This window comes from Camelus dromedarius, chromosome 16, assembly GCF_036321535.1.
Source record: "Camelus dromedarius isolate mCamDro1 chromosome 16, mCamDro1.pat, whole genome shotgun sequence".
In the NCBI taxonomy this organism is placed as follows: domain Eukaryota; kingdom Metazoa; phylum Chordata; class Mammalia; order Artiodactyla; family Camelidae; genus Camelus; species Camelus dromedarius.
Window position 1 is genome coordinate 25,063,930 of NC_087451.1, and position 12,480 is coordinate 25,076,409.

Sequence of the window (12,480 nt, forward strand, 5' to 3'; positions counted from 1 at the left end):
GTGAGCTGGTGCACGTCAGCATCACGTCTCTCCAACGAGCTGCGAGCACCAAGCCTGATTCACTTCCGCACAAACACGCGGCGTCCAGATCCATGCCTTACACGCAGGGAGAGCTCAGAAATGTCCCGCGGCAGGTAAGGCTGGTGTGGTCGGCACTCAGAAAGAGTAACACCACCCCGGAGTTCAGACTAAATGGCCTCTTAGTGACACACAAACAGGACCGGGGGGTTATCACTCCACAGCCACTGTTCCCACGACAGTTACCTGGAGCAGCAGCCCCCTGCCCTGGCTGATGGAAATTACCTGCAAGACTGATTAACAACGCCCACCCCTGGGGATCACTCCCTGGGACCCTGATTCAGTCCATCAAGGGTGAGTCCTGCTTCCAATTTTTTAATAAACTCCCAGGGTGACTCTGAGCTGCCATGCTTGGGACTTAGCTTCCTACATGGCCAGAAGGCCAAAGACTCATCAGCGGGTGGCTGATGAAAAAGGCAGCTCTGAGAATCTGTATAGAAGCAGCACACACACACCCACATGCACACACGCACACGCGCAGACACACACGTGCGCACACAGATAGGAATCAGTCATCAAACTGTAATGCATCCATACCTGGCAATAAAAGGAAATAAACTACTGACACATATAAAAAGTCCACAAATGATAAATGCTGGAGAAGGTGTGGAGAAAAGGGAACCCTCCTACATTTTTGGTGGGAATGCAGTTTTGTGCAGCCACTATGGAAAGACAATACAGAGATCCCTCAAAAGACTAAAAATAGACTTACCATATGACCCAGCAATCCCACTCATGGGCATATATCCAGAGGGGACTCTAATTCAAAAAGATACATGCACCCCAATGTTCATAGCAGCACTATTTACAATAGCCAAGACATGGAAACAACGTTGTGGTATATTTATACAGTAGAATACTACTCAGCCATAAAAAAGAATAAGATAATGTCATTTGCAGCAGCATGGATGGAACTGAAGATCGTTATCCTAAGTGAAGTAAGCCACAAAGAGAAAGAAAAATACCATATGAGATCATTCATACGGGAATCTTAAAAAAAAAAGGAAAAAGAGGACACTAATGAACTCATCTACAAAACAGAAAAAGACTCGCAGACATAGTAAACAATCTTATGGTTACCATGGAAAGGGGGGGGAAGGATAAATCTGGGAGTCTGAGATTTCCAAATGTTAGCCACTATATATAAAAATAAATTTTAAAAATTTCTTCTGTATAGCACAAGGAACTATATTCATATCTCATAATACCTTTAATGAAAAAACTATGAAAGCGAATATATGTAAGTATATGCATGACTGGGACACTGATTTACACCAGAAATTGACCCATCATAACTGACTGTATTTAAATTAAAAATTAAAAAATAAATAGAATTTTAAAAATAAAAATAAAAAAATCTCATATTGAGCTAAAAAAATAAAATAAAAGGTGTTAATAATGTAAGTCAGTTTGAGGACATTTAACCAGGAGGTGATGGTAGCTGGCTATGGCAAAAACCTGGGAAATGAGGAATTAAATGATTAAAGTTGGGAAACTGGCCCCAGTGAAAGGAATGAAGAAATGGTAGGAGGGGTGGAGAAAAGGGGATGGAATGGGGGAGGCTGGAGTGATGGAATCAGCTCAGGGTTTGGAAAAAGAATCTTTTTTTTTTTTTTTTTTTGACGGAGGTACAGGGGACTGAACCCAGGACCTTGTGCATGCTAAGCACATGCTCTACCACTGAGCTATCCCTTCCTCCGCCAAGGAAGAAGCATCTTTTTTCCTCCATGCCCCTCTTGAGTTTTCTCAACAAGTCTGCTTTTCCTAAAATATAAGTTAAAACCCCCAAAGAAATGTTAAAATGCTGCCCCCGAATGCTCACTTTTCCTAAAAATGGTTGTATACTTTCCCAGCCCTGAGACTCTACAGCTGGGATCCTGCACACTGAAATTTTCTTGCCTGTGGTCCTGGAAAAACATCTGTTTATTTATCTTACATGAATACAGACTCATAAAAAATTCAAACAAAATCTAGCAAAAAATGAAAGAGACCTTGACTAAATCTACCCCCTCCCCAGAAGTAACACAGTAAACAGCTTGATATTTTATATCCAGAACTTTTTAAAAATAAACTACATACATACAAATAAAAACATAGAGTTTACACAGAAGCAACCTAAATGTCCATCAACAGATGAATGAATGCAGAAGATGTGCTGTATACACCATGGAATACTACTCAGCCATAAAAAAGAATGAAGTAATGCCATTTGGAGCACCATGGATGGACCTAGGGATGATCACACTAAGTGAAGTAAGCCAGGCAGAGAAAGAAAAATACCATATGACATCACTCATATGTGGAATCTAGAAAAATGACACAAATGAACTTATTTACAAAACAGAGATAGACTCACAGACATAGAAAACAAACTTGTGGCTACAGGGGTGGAGAGAGAGAGGGGTAACTTGGGAGTTTGAGATTTGCAGATACAAACTACTATGTATATAATACATAAACAACAAGGCCCTACTATACAGCACAGGGAACTATATTCAATATCTTGTGGTAACCTATAATAAAAAAGAATATATATATATATATATATATATATATATATATATATATATATATATGTATAACTGAATCACTATGCTGTACACCAGAAACTAACAACATTGTAAATCAACTAGACTTCAATTTAAAAAAAGAGTTTAGGTTTATTAACAAAAATAATGAAATTTTAATGTAAATATGACCGTATTGTATAAACCTACATGAAAGCATGTCCAGTACCTTCTAAGACATATGAGAGGTTACTTTACATTTTGTAAAATCACCATACAAAAAGCTTTACTAACTCCTGTCCTATCAGCCGTGGGCACGGACGCCCACCTCTCCGTGTCCTCTGACACTTACTTGCGTTTTTTACATCAGGTCCCGCAGGCTGGTGGGTGGTTGCTGGGGCCCCTGTGACAATCGAGGAGCTAATACTTGGGGGGAACTGGACTGCTGCGCTTGGCACACAGTCAGCATGCAAAAAAAAAAAGTTATTTTTATCATTTTAAAAATTATTGTGCTTGAAAAATAAAATTGAAACGAGGAGAAAAGCTACTTCGCATGCGGCGGGCGTTCCCAAACGCAAGGGAGGCGTTGTTTATTTTGCACTCCGTGGGCTTTTGCGGGTTCCTCCTGCTGAGACGGCTCTCACCCTCACACGGAAAGTCACGGGGCAAAGGGAAGATTAAGGGAAGTGAACCGGCCACGCCAGCTCGAGCCTCGTCAACACGTCCCGTCTGTGGCGCTGGGCTGCAGGGGACAGGGAACACTGCACTCCTCTGTCCTGACCTTTGCATCCTGGCAAGAGAGAGAAAGCTCATTTCTCCAGTACGCTTAAAGGATGGACTCCGACATTCCTGAGCTAAATGTTTATCCCCGTGAGAGATTGTATTTATGGGGGAAAAAAAACCCATAACTTAATTTCCAGCAAACAGTGATGGAGACCTTTCGAAGCAGCGAGCCCTTTGCCGAGGGGTGGGGCAAAACAGCGGCTAAACAGAAACCACGTAAGTAGTAACTTCCTAGAAAAGCCTCTATCTCCGTCCCATCTTTGAGACGCTGCCATCTGGGCCTGCCAGGCACCGTGTTTGGCCCAGATACTGAGCCCAGGACAGGGTCGCGCCCTCCGCTCGGAGCGGATCTGCAAGGCGGGAGGGCCCCCGCGGGCTGTCGGACTCCCCACACTTGCTGAGAAGCAAGCGCAGAAGCAGCCCCACTCACCGGGGGTGTGAACAACAGCCCTCCGCCCTGCCGGTAATGAGTACCCGGAGGCAGGATTTCTTCTCCCAGGTCCTTTCTGCACCTAACCTGGAGTTAGCATTAATTACCCTTCCCTGGCAAGAGGAAAAAAAGCGGCAGGGCAGTGAGAAAAGACAGTTTTTTTCAAGCTGTCAGAAGACGTCTGGAGTTCACTTCTACCCGTAAAGCGCGCACGCGGCCCTGACGTGCCCGGCCCCGAACCCCGGGAGCACGTGATGACGGGGCCACAGTCACAGCAGGGCTCCCCGGGGACGGCAGACGTTACGCCCACAGCAGAAGAACCCCTTCCCCAGACAGAGCTGTTCTTCTAAGATTTTCCATGCCCGTGGTAAACAGCCCCCCGCCGGGTACTCACTGCAGAGCCGCCGCTGCTCCTGCTCCCCGGGAGCTGCTGCCCTCAGTCAGCAAGTCCGCGGCGCTATTCTGGGGCTTGGAGCCGCCGGGAGGAAACCGCACTCGGGGGCCGGGCACTGAGCATCCGAGCCACGCTTCACTCAGGAAGCAGGCGGGCTCTGCTCTCCAGGCTCCTGGCGGCCTCTCCCTACCCCCACCCCACAACACAGTGCAAAATCATTTCCATCCCCAATACTCCCTTCGACCCCTTCTCTAACACATAAGGGTTTAAAGATGTAGGCTGACTACTTTCTTGCTGATTGCTCCCTGAGATACCAGACCGGGAAAAAACAAGCAGAAAAAGCCAGTCTGCTCTTCGGAGCTGAGCCTGTCCTGAAGCCTCTGGGCCCCTCACTCGCCAAAGCCTGGGACTGGCAGAATGTTCTAAGCAGGATGGGGCAGTCGGGTCACAGGCGGGTCGCATTTCAGTGCAGGTGGTTCTGATGAGCGGACTCAGGGCTCTCGGAGGCCTGGCATCTGGATCTCTGTGGCGCCAGTAATTTGTTGCCATTTCTTTTTCCATTCTAAATGCACATTTTCAGACCTCATTTTGAATTCAGAGAGCTTCAAAGTCATAAGCGCGCTCTCACTACAGGTGGCCCACCCGCCCCAGGGACGGTCAGATCTCCTGCCACGGGGCGGGGGCGGCAAACACACTCCGGGAAAAAAGACGTCGAAGAAGTTTTGTGAAGGTGAACAAGGTACATGTGTTACATCCACTGTCACCAAGAACCAGAGTCATCAGGGTGGGTGGAGCTTGGTCACTGCCGTGAGCTGGTTTTTTTTTTTATGTTGACATATAGTTATTTACAATGTTGTGTTAGTCTCTGGTGTACAGCACAGTGGTTCAGTTATACATACACACAGATACACATACATATTCTTTTTCATTATAGGCTATTACAAGATACTGAATATAGTTCTCTGTGCTGTACAGTGGGACCTTGTGTGTCTATTTTATATAGAGTAGTGTGTATCTGCTAATCCCAAACTCTTGATTTATCCCTCCACCCCCCCTTTCCCCTTTGGTAACCATAAGTTTCTTTTCTATGTCTGTTGAGTATCTTTCTGTTTTGTAAATAAGTTCATTTGCCTCATTTTTTTCAGATTCTACATATAAGTGACATCATATGGTATCTGTCTTTGTCTGACTTACTTCATTTAGTATGGCAATCTCTGGGTCCATCTATGTTGCTGCAAATGGCAACATTTCACTCTTTTTATGGCTGAGTGGTGTTCCATTGTATATACACACCACATCTTCTATATCCAATCATCTGTTGGTGGACATTTAGGTTGTTTCCACGTCTTGGCTATTGTATATAGTGCTGCTATGAAGACTGGGGTACATGCGTCTTTTCGAATTAGAGTTCCCCCTGGATATCTGCCCAGGAGTGGGACTGCTGGATCGTATGGTAACTCTATTTTTAGTTTTTTAAGGAATCTCCGTACTGTCCTTCATAGTTGCTGCACCAAGTTACAGTTCCATCACCTGAGCTGGATTTTAATTGCTATTTTGCAGTATAATCGGTGTGAAAAGCAGCCAAGTAGCTGGTCCATGGCAGGGAGCCCTCACTCAGCAGGCGGTGGGCGTTTACAGAGCCTCAGAGATGCTGGCACCCCCGTGTTCACTATGGTTCCATCCCCATCCCCAGACTCTGCCATTCCAACCACAGTAAAGAGCTGTGGCCACACAGCTCAGAGCTGGCCTCCCCTGCCAGGTGTGTTGTCATAACTGTGGCCCCTGTGCACCCCCAACCCCCAGCAAATGCTGTCCCCTTTGGGGACCCTTCTTCTTTGCCTTAGAAAAAGCAATAGGCACAGCGCCTGGGATATGGTCTCACTGAGGGTGATCCGCCCTCCCAGGGGCCAGGGACACACAAGGACCCAGCTCATCTGGGTGATCCCACTGCGTGACACTAACATGGGAGGTGGCAGTGGTCGGGACTCTGCCAGTGACAGAACTCCACCCGAAGTAGCAACCCTCCTGCCTTGGCTAACCAGCGGTCTGGGATGAATTCAAGCTGGCTCTAAGCCAGCCAGACCTAGAAGCACAGAAGCCGTTGGGACCCAGTTTCCCACCACCTCCCTGAGCTGCTTCCCCAGGTTTCCCTCACCCAAACCCAGGTGTTCTCGGGACGGGAAACCTCTCCCAGCGGTACATCCCAGGAGCGAGGCCTTTAGCATTCGGGGTCCCGGAAGAAGACACCTCAGAAAAGAACCCCAGAGCGATACACCGTCCACCCAGGCACTGGGGAGAGGGAGCTGGGTGACTGGTGGCCCCACTGGTTAGAAGAGCCGTTTCCCCACAGCAAAAAACGACACTGGGCAGACAAAAAGTACAACCTAGTCGCCCACCAGCGCCTTGCATAGACTGCTAAGCCTTCATGTGGTCACGTCCTATCCTGCAGTTAGGCCCTGAACCTATGAACGGAGAGACACACAAAACGTTAACAGGGGCTATCTCTGGAATTGTGGGTCATTTATTATTTTAATTCACACTGTATCGTCTACATTTTCTCAAACAAGTCGGTATTAAATTGTATAATAAATAATTAGTTATTGCCTGCTAGACAAATCCTCCTTACAAAGTGAAATATTTATCTATAAAATCTCTATGAATAAAGCTGGTAAGAAAACTGCAGTGGCCCCCCCCAAAATCTACAACATTTTACTGAATGACAAAAAAGAGGACTGGATGGAAAAATATACCATGGTTTTCCAATTAGATATTCATCCTCCACAAAATAATTTTATAAATGTATTCTAATCCCAGTAGAAAATCTAATAGAAGAAATGTGAAGGAAATTCTTCATAAAATTATCCTAAAATTCATCTGGTAAAATAATTCATCCTCTGTAGAAAAAAAATTCTTAAAAAAAAAGGTAACAAATTTATTTACAAAACAGAAACAGATTCAGACACAGAAAACAAACCTATGGTTACCAAAAGGGGAGGCAGAGGGGAGGGATAAATTAGGAGTTTGGGGTTAGTAGATACAAATGATGTAAAATAGATAAACAACAAGGTCCTACTGTACAGCACAGGGAACTATATTCAATATCCTGTAATAACCTATAATGAAAAAGAATGTATATATAACTGAGTCACTATGCTGAACACCAGAAACTAACACAACATTGTAAATCAACTTTATTTCAACTAAAAAATAATGAAATGGACCAGAAAAGTAAAATAATTACAATAGTATGGTTCGGGAATAGAAGGACCATCCATGGATCACAACAGAGCCCAAACACAAGAACCTGGATCATAATAAGGATGGCATTATGGCTGGGACATGATGCTGTGGCCCAGAAACCCACACATTGTAATGGACTACACTTCAACTAAAAAAAACAAGATAGTGCTACTAACCTGAAGACATTTTTTTAAAGTGGCATTGGGAAAATTGGCTGATCGTATGCAAAAAAGGAAAGAAAGAGAGAAAGAAAGAAACAGAGAGAGAAGGAAGGAAGGAGGAAGAAAGCGATCCCCACCTCACACCGTGTGCCCAGCTGTGACCAGCGGTTGGTGACATCTGCAGATGCAGAACCTTTGGATAGGGAGCACTGATTGTGTATTTATTGAAAAAAAATTCTGCAAATAAGGGGACCCACATAGTCCAAACACATGTTGTTCAAGGGTCAGCTGTAGAACTAGCATATGATCCGGTAATCCCTTCTGGGTATTCATCCAAAAGAATTGAAATCACGGTCTGCAAGAGGTACCAACACCCGCATGTTCCCTGCAGCACGAGTCACAATACCCACGACGTGGAAGCAACCTGAATGTTACTGACAGACGACTGGATAAATAAGATGCGGTCTCTACATTCAATGGAATCCTACTTAGCCTTAAAGAAGAAGGAAACTCTGCGACACACGGCAACAGGGATGAGCCTTGAGGACACGAGGCTCGGTGAAATAACCAGTCACAAAGGGACAAATGGTGCATGGTTCCACTTATGCGAGGTACCTAACATTGTCAGATTCATCGACTCAGAGAGTGGCATGCCGGCTTCCAGGGGCTTGGGGCGGGGAAGGTGGGGAGTCACCAATCAACAGACAAAAGGTTTCAGTCAAGCAAAATGAGTCAGCTCTAGAGAACCTGCCGGACACCGCTGTCTGTCCCTATAACCAACAATCATGCATTTACCGCACGCTTAAAAATTTAACAGAGTAGATCTCATGTTAGGTGTTCTTACCACAGTAAAATAAAATTTTAAAAAATACAAAGAACGGGGACGTTATCTCTGGGTGCAGCGATGCCAGGAAGTCCTAATTTTCTTTACGCTTTTAAGACTTTTCCACACGAGTTGCAATGAACATGTAACAGTTCCAGAATCTTAAAAAAGACTATTTAAGCATGACAACAAGTATGCATCCTGATGGCATCAAACTCTATTTGTGACATGAAGGCTTACACTGCAGAACGGAGCATTCAGTCTGACCCAAGGAAGGCTTTATTAATTGGAGAATTAGACCCTGGACAGGACTTTTTCTGCAGGGCCTGAAAACCTCTACTCCTGGGTTCTCTGAGAACAGAGTGTGGCAATGGGACAACCGCATGTCCCCGTGTCCCTCTGCCCGGAGGCTGCACAGTCCAAGAGTGGTCCAGCTCCTGGACTGACCTGTGACTCCAGACCAGCGCTGCCCTCTGCACCAGCAGAGTTCACAGCGCCTCTGCGGGGCACCTGCCAGCTCTCCCCAGAACAGAATTCACTAACCTCTAAGCCAAAAATCAAAGCCTAAAAATGTTCTGTTCTGCTCTTGGAAAATAAATGTATCAATCCCAAAAATAACTAGGACAAAGCCCAAAGATGAAACTGGCTCTGAATGGATTTCCAGCAGATGTTTGACTAATTTTTGTGAAAATTGTCAGAGTAGGAGTCCTCTGGACTCTGCTTCGTTGCAGCGAGGTGACCAAGAGGATCTGCTACAATGGCAGGGCGCACTCCCGGGGCAAAAGCAGGTGAAAACCTTCGTGGTTTCCAAGTTTCATCTAGCCAGCGACAGATCCAGGGTTTATTACTGGAAAATGGGTACTGGGGGGAGGGTACAGCTCCAGGGTAGAGTGCTTCTTTGCAGTGCACAAGGTCCTGGGTTCAATCCCCAGTCCCTCCCATAAAATAAGTAGATAGATAGATAGATAGGTAGATAGATAGATAGATAAAACCTAATTACCTTTCCCCAAGTCTTTTTAAAAGAAAATGATTATAAATAGACACTGTCTCCCTGGTGGGTGAGCAGGTCACAGTGAGCATGCTGGTACACCACATGGAATCTCAAGCCTCAGGTAAGCCTTGCTCTCCTTTGTAAGTGTCTGTGAGGCGGGACTGCAAACACTCATTCCTCCTAGGAGGAACCTGACTTCTGTGTTAACCAAACCATCTCTTTAGATGACTTTTAATTTAGTTCTAAAGCATAAGATTCCACTGCAGGAAATTACATAGAGGGAAGTAATTACAGAGGGAGACGCCCACATGTGGGAAGGGGTGGTTAGTGAGGCTGGCCTTCCTATGAGCTCTGAGGCAGGGGCCACTGCGCCCGCCCGGAGGAGCCACAAAGGCCAGGCTCCTTCTGTAAAAGGCTGGCCAGGAATGCGATGTTTGCCAGCTTACAGGCTACCACGCCTTGATAAGTTTCCGTGAAAGGCACTTGTGTCGGGCCAGATGAATTCACACACTCCGGGGAACCTTGAGCAGTCATGTGGCCATGAGGCATGTGGGCCCCAGGGCTGGACCGTCCCTGCTGCCCTTCCACCCGGCAGGGACCACCCTCTGCTCCCAGGGCCACGCCCTTCCCACCCACGCCACGCCCCTCCCACCCACGCCACGCCTCCCTCCCTGGCAGCGTGAGGATGCTGAGTGGGGCGGTGCACATGTCTGAGTTTGTTTAATTAGCTAGCAATAGGAAAGCTGTGAGGCTTTTGATTTCAAAGCAGATGTTAAACTAATTTGGGAAAAGAACAGGAGCCCCAGAGAGTCTGAAGAGGGACTCAGCCTCGGTCCCCCGCAGCTCCAGCCTGACTCTCCTGCCGTCAGGATTTTGAACCTGAAAGACCCCTCTTTGCCCCAAGACCACCTCCCTCCCAGCCAGGTTTGCTTCAAAGTCACGTTCAGCTGAAGGCCCTGAACCCTGCCTGGTCTCAGGTCCCTTTCCCTGCAGGTCTCACACACCTCCGTACACCTCGCTGGCCACCAGCTCTCTGGACGCCCTGACTCTGGCCCTGCTCAGTCGGCAGCCCACCCGGGTCTGCCAAATCACCCATTTCCCTTTGTTTCCTGTCTGGGTCTCCAGATGGAGCTATAAAGACTGAACTCCCTGAACAGCTCATTTCTCCAGCTCTAACTGGCTTCTTGTTGGACCTCCCAAAAACTATTTATTCTCAGAATTTCTTGGTCAGGTTAACTCAGAGGGGAGGGTCGTCAGCCCGACTGATCACACGTCAAGCATTACTCGCCAAGTCAGCCTTACTATTAGCAGAACTGACACCTAATCTCCATCTGATGCCTGACGTGTTTCTTCCTGATTCTCAACGGTCTGCACTGGTGACGGGTGGAGTTGAGGGGCAGGGATGAGGTCAACAATTACACTCCCAACCCCCACCAACAGCCTTTGAACCTTCGCTCCCGACTTCCTGTGTGCACACAGAAAGCAGAACGAAGATGGGAGGAAAGAAAAAGCAGCAATTAATGAAAGACAAAACATTTTGTAAGGGCCCAGAAGATTAATAAAACCAAAAGCTGGTGTTTTAAAAGGACTGATAAGGTAGAATCTCCAGGAAATTTAATCAAGGAAGGAAAAAAAAAGGCTTCCAAATTAGAAACAAGAAAGAGGACATAATTATATATATGGATTTGTAAACTAGGCAAAACAGATAATTTTCTAGGAAAATACAGATTACCAAAATTAACTCAATAAGAAACAAACAGTCCCAGAGAAAAAAAGGCAAAGGATAGGAAAAGGCAATTCACAAAAATCCTAAAGACTAATAGACACTCAAGAAGATGCTTCATCTATCCAGCAGCCAGCAAACACGACCCGAAGCAGTAAGACGTTTTAAGCCCGTCTATGGACTAATTTTTTTTTAAGAATCAACAAAATGTCTATGGACTAATATTTTTAAACAGGATAATAATGTTAGCAAAAATGTAGGCAACAGGCACTTCCACACACCGGATGGGAGGCCGTTGCGACACAGCTGGGATGGAGACTACAAAGGGGGACTTTTCGCATTTTACTCCCCGTCCTTCTAAACTTGAATTTTTTACAGAATGTGTTTTGTATATTATACCTGGAATTTTAAAACTGTAATGTCTAAACCCATATCCACAAAGATTTAATACCACAGTTGCTCTTTGTTTTTGTTTTTTTGTTTGTTTTGTTTTGGGGGGAGGTAATTAGGTTTATTTACTTATTTATTTTAACGGAGGTACTGGGGATTGAACTCAGGACTCTGTGCATGCTAAGCATGCACTCTACCACTGAGCTATACCCTGCCCCCCACAATAATTTTAAATAGTTTATGGATCTGAAACAATAAGTAAGTAAAAGGAGAAACAGAAAAATACGCAGCAAAATACAGACAAAAACCACACGTGCAAAAATCATTAGCTCCTGAGGGCAGAAGCTCTGTCTCAGTGTCTCCTCCCCTTGCAGAACACTGGCACAGGGCACTTACAAATGTTTGCTGAATGCATGAAGGAAAATGGGACTAACATATCCAGAGGCACTCTGGGAATTTCAGTTTCAAAAGAAACAAACACTTTTGTTCACGTGTATTTTACAAACTGGAAATGTAAGATTATTCTTTTTACCAAAATCCTGTTAACGCTCTTAATAGGACTGTTAAGTTTGAAATTTACACTTGCACTGGTCATTTGTCTGCATCTAACCTTCAGTTAAAAGGATGTGATTCACCTTGGTTAGCCTGTTGCTGTATTTTCACCAAACATTTTCATAATATTGGTGCACTGGTGTTTTCCTATTTGTTAAAATTCACAGTTTTCACCTCCTTCTATTTTGTAGCATTGTATCAGTTCAGAAAAACTGGTATAGCAACGTGGTTCAAGGAAATATAAAGGTCATGTTGAGAGAATAAATACGACTCAGCGATTGTAAGGGTCGCCATTGAACGGGACCAGAATTCCAGGTGGAGGGATGTTTGCCCTGCAGGTTGTGCCGTGTCAGATGCTCAGTTAAAACGGGGAAGAGCAAACAGGAAGAACGGCGGCAAACCTTAAGG

General features: G+C 45.4%; 1 protein-coding gene across 8 annotated transcripts in view; it reads right to left on the bottom strand.

Annotated features, from left to right (window-relative positions):
• SPECC1 (sperm antigen with calponin homology and coiled-coil domains 1) overlaps positions 1-12,480 on the bottom strand; it is a 188,715-nt gene that overhangs the window by 153,556 nt on the left and 22,679 nt on the right. Inside the window, exon 1 of one of the 8 annotated variants that reach the window (XM_064495321.1) lies at positions 4,193-4,408. The exons of the other annotated variants lie outside the window; for them this stretch is intronic. The gene's annotated coding sequence lies outside the window, so the exon portion shown is untranslated. Of the gene's footprint in view, positions 1-4,192; positions 4,409-12,480 lie in introns of those variants that run through there. 8 annotated transcript variants of the gene reach the window in all.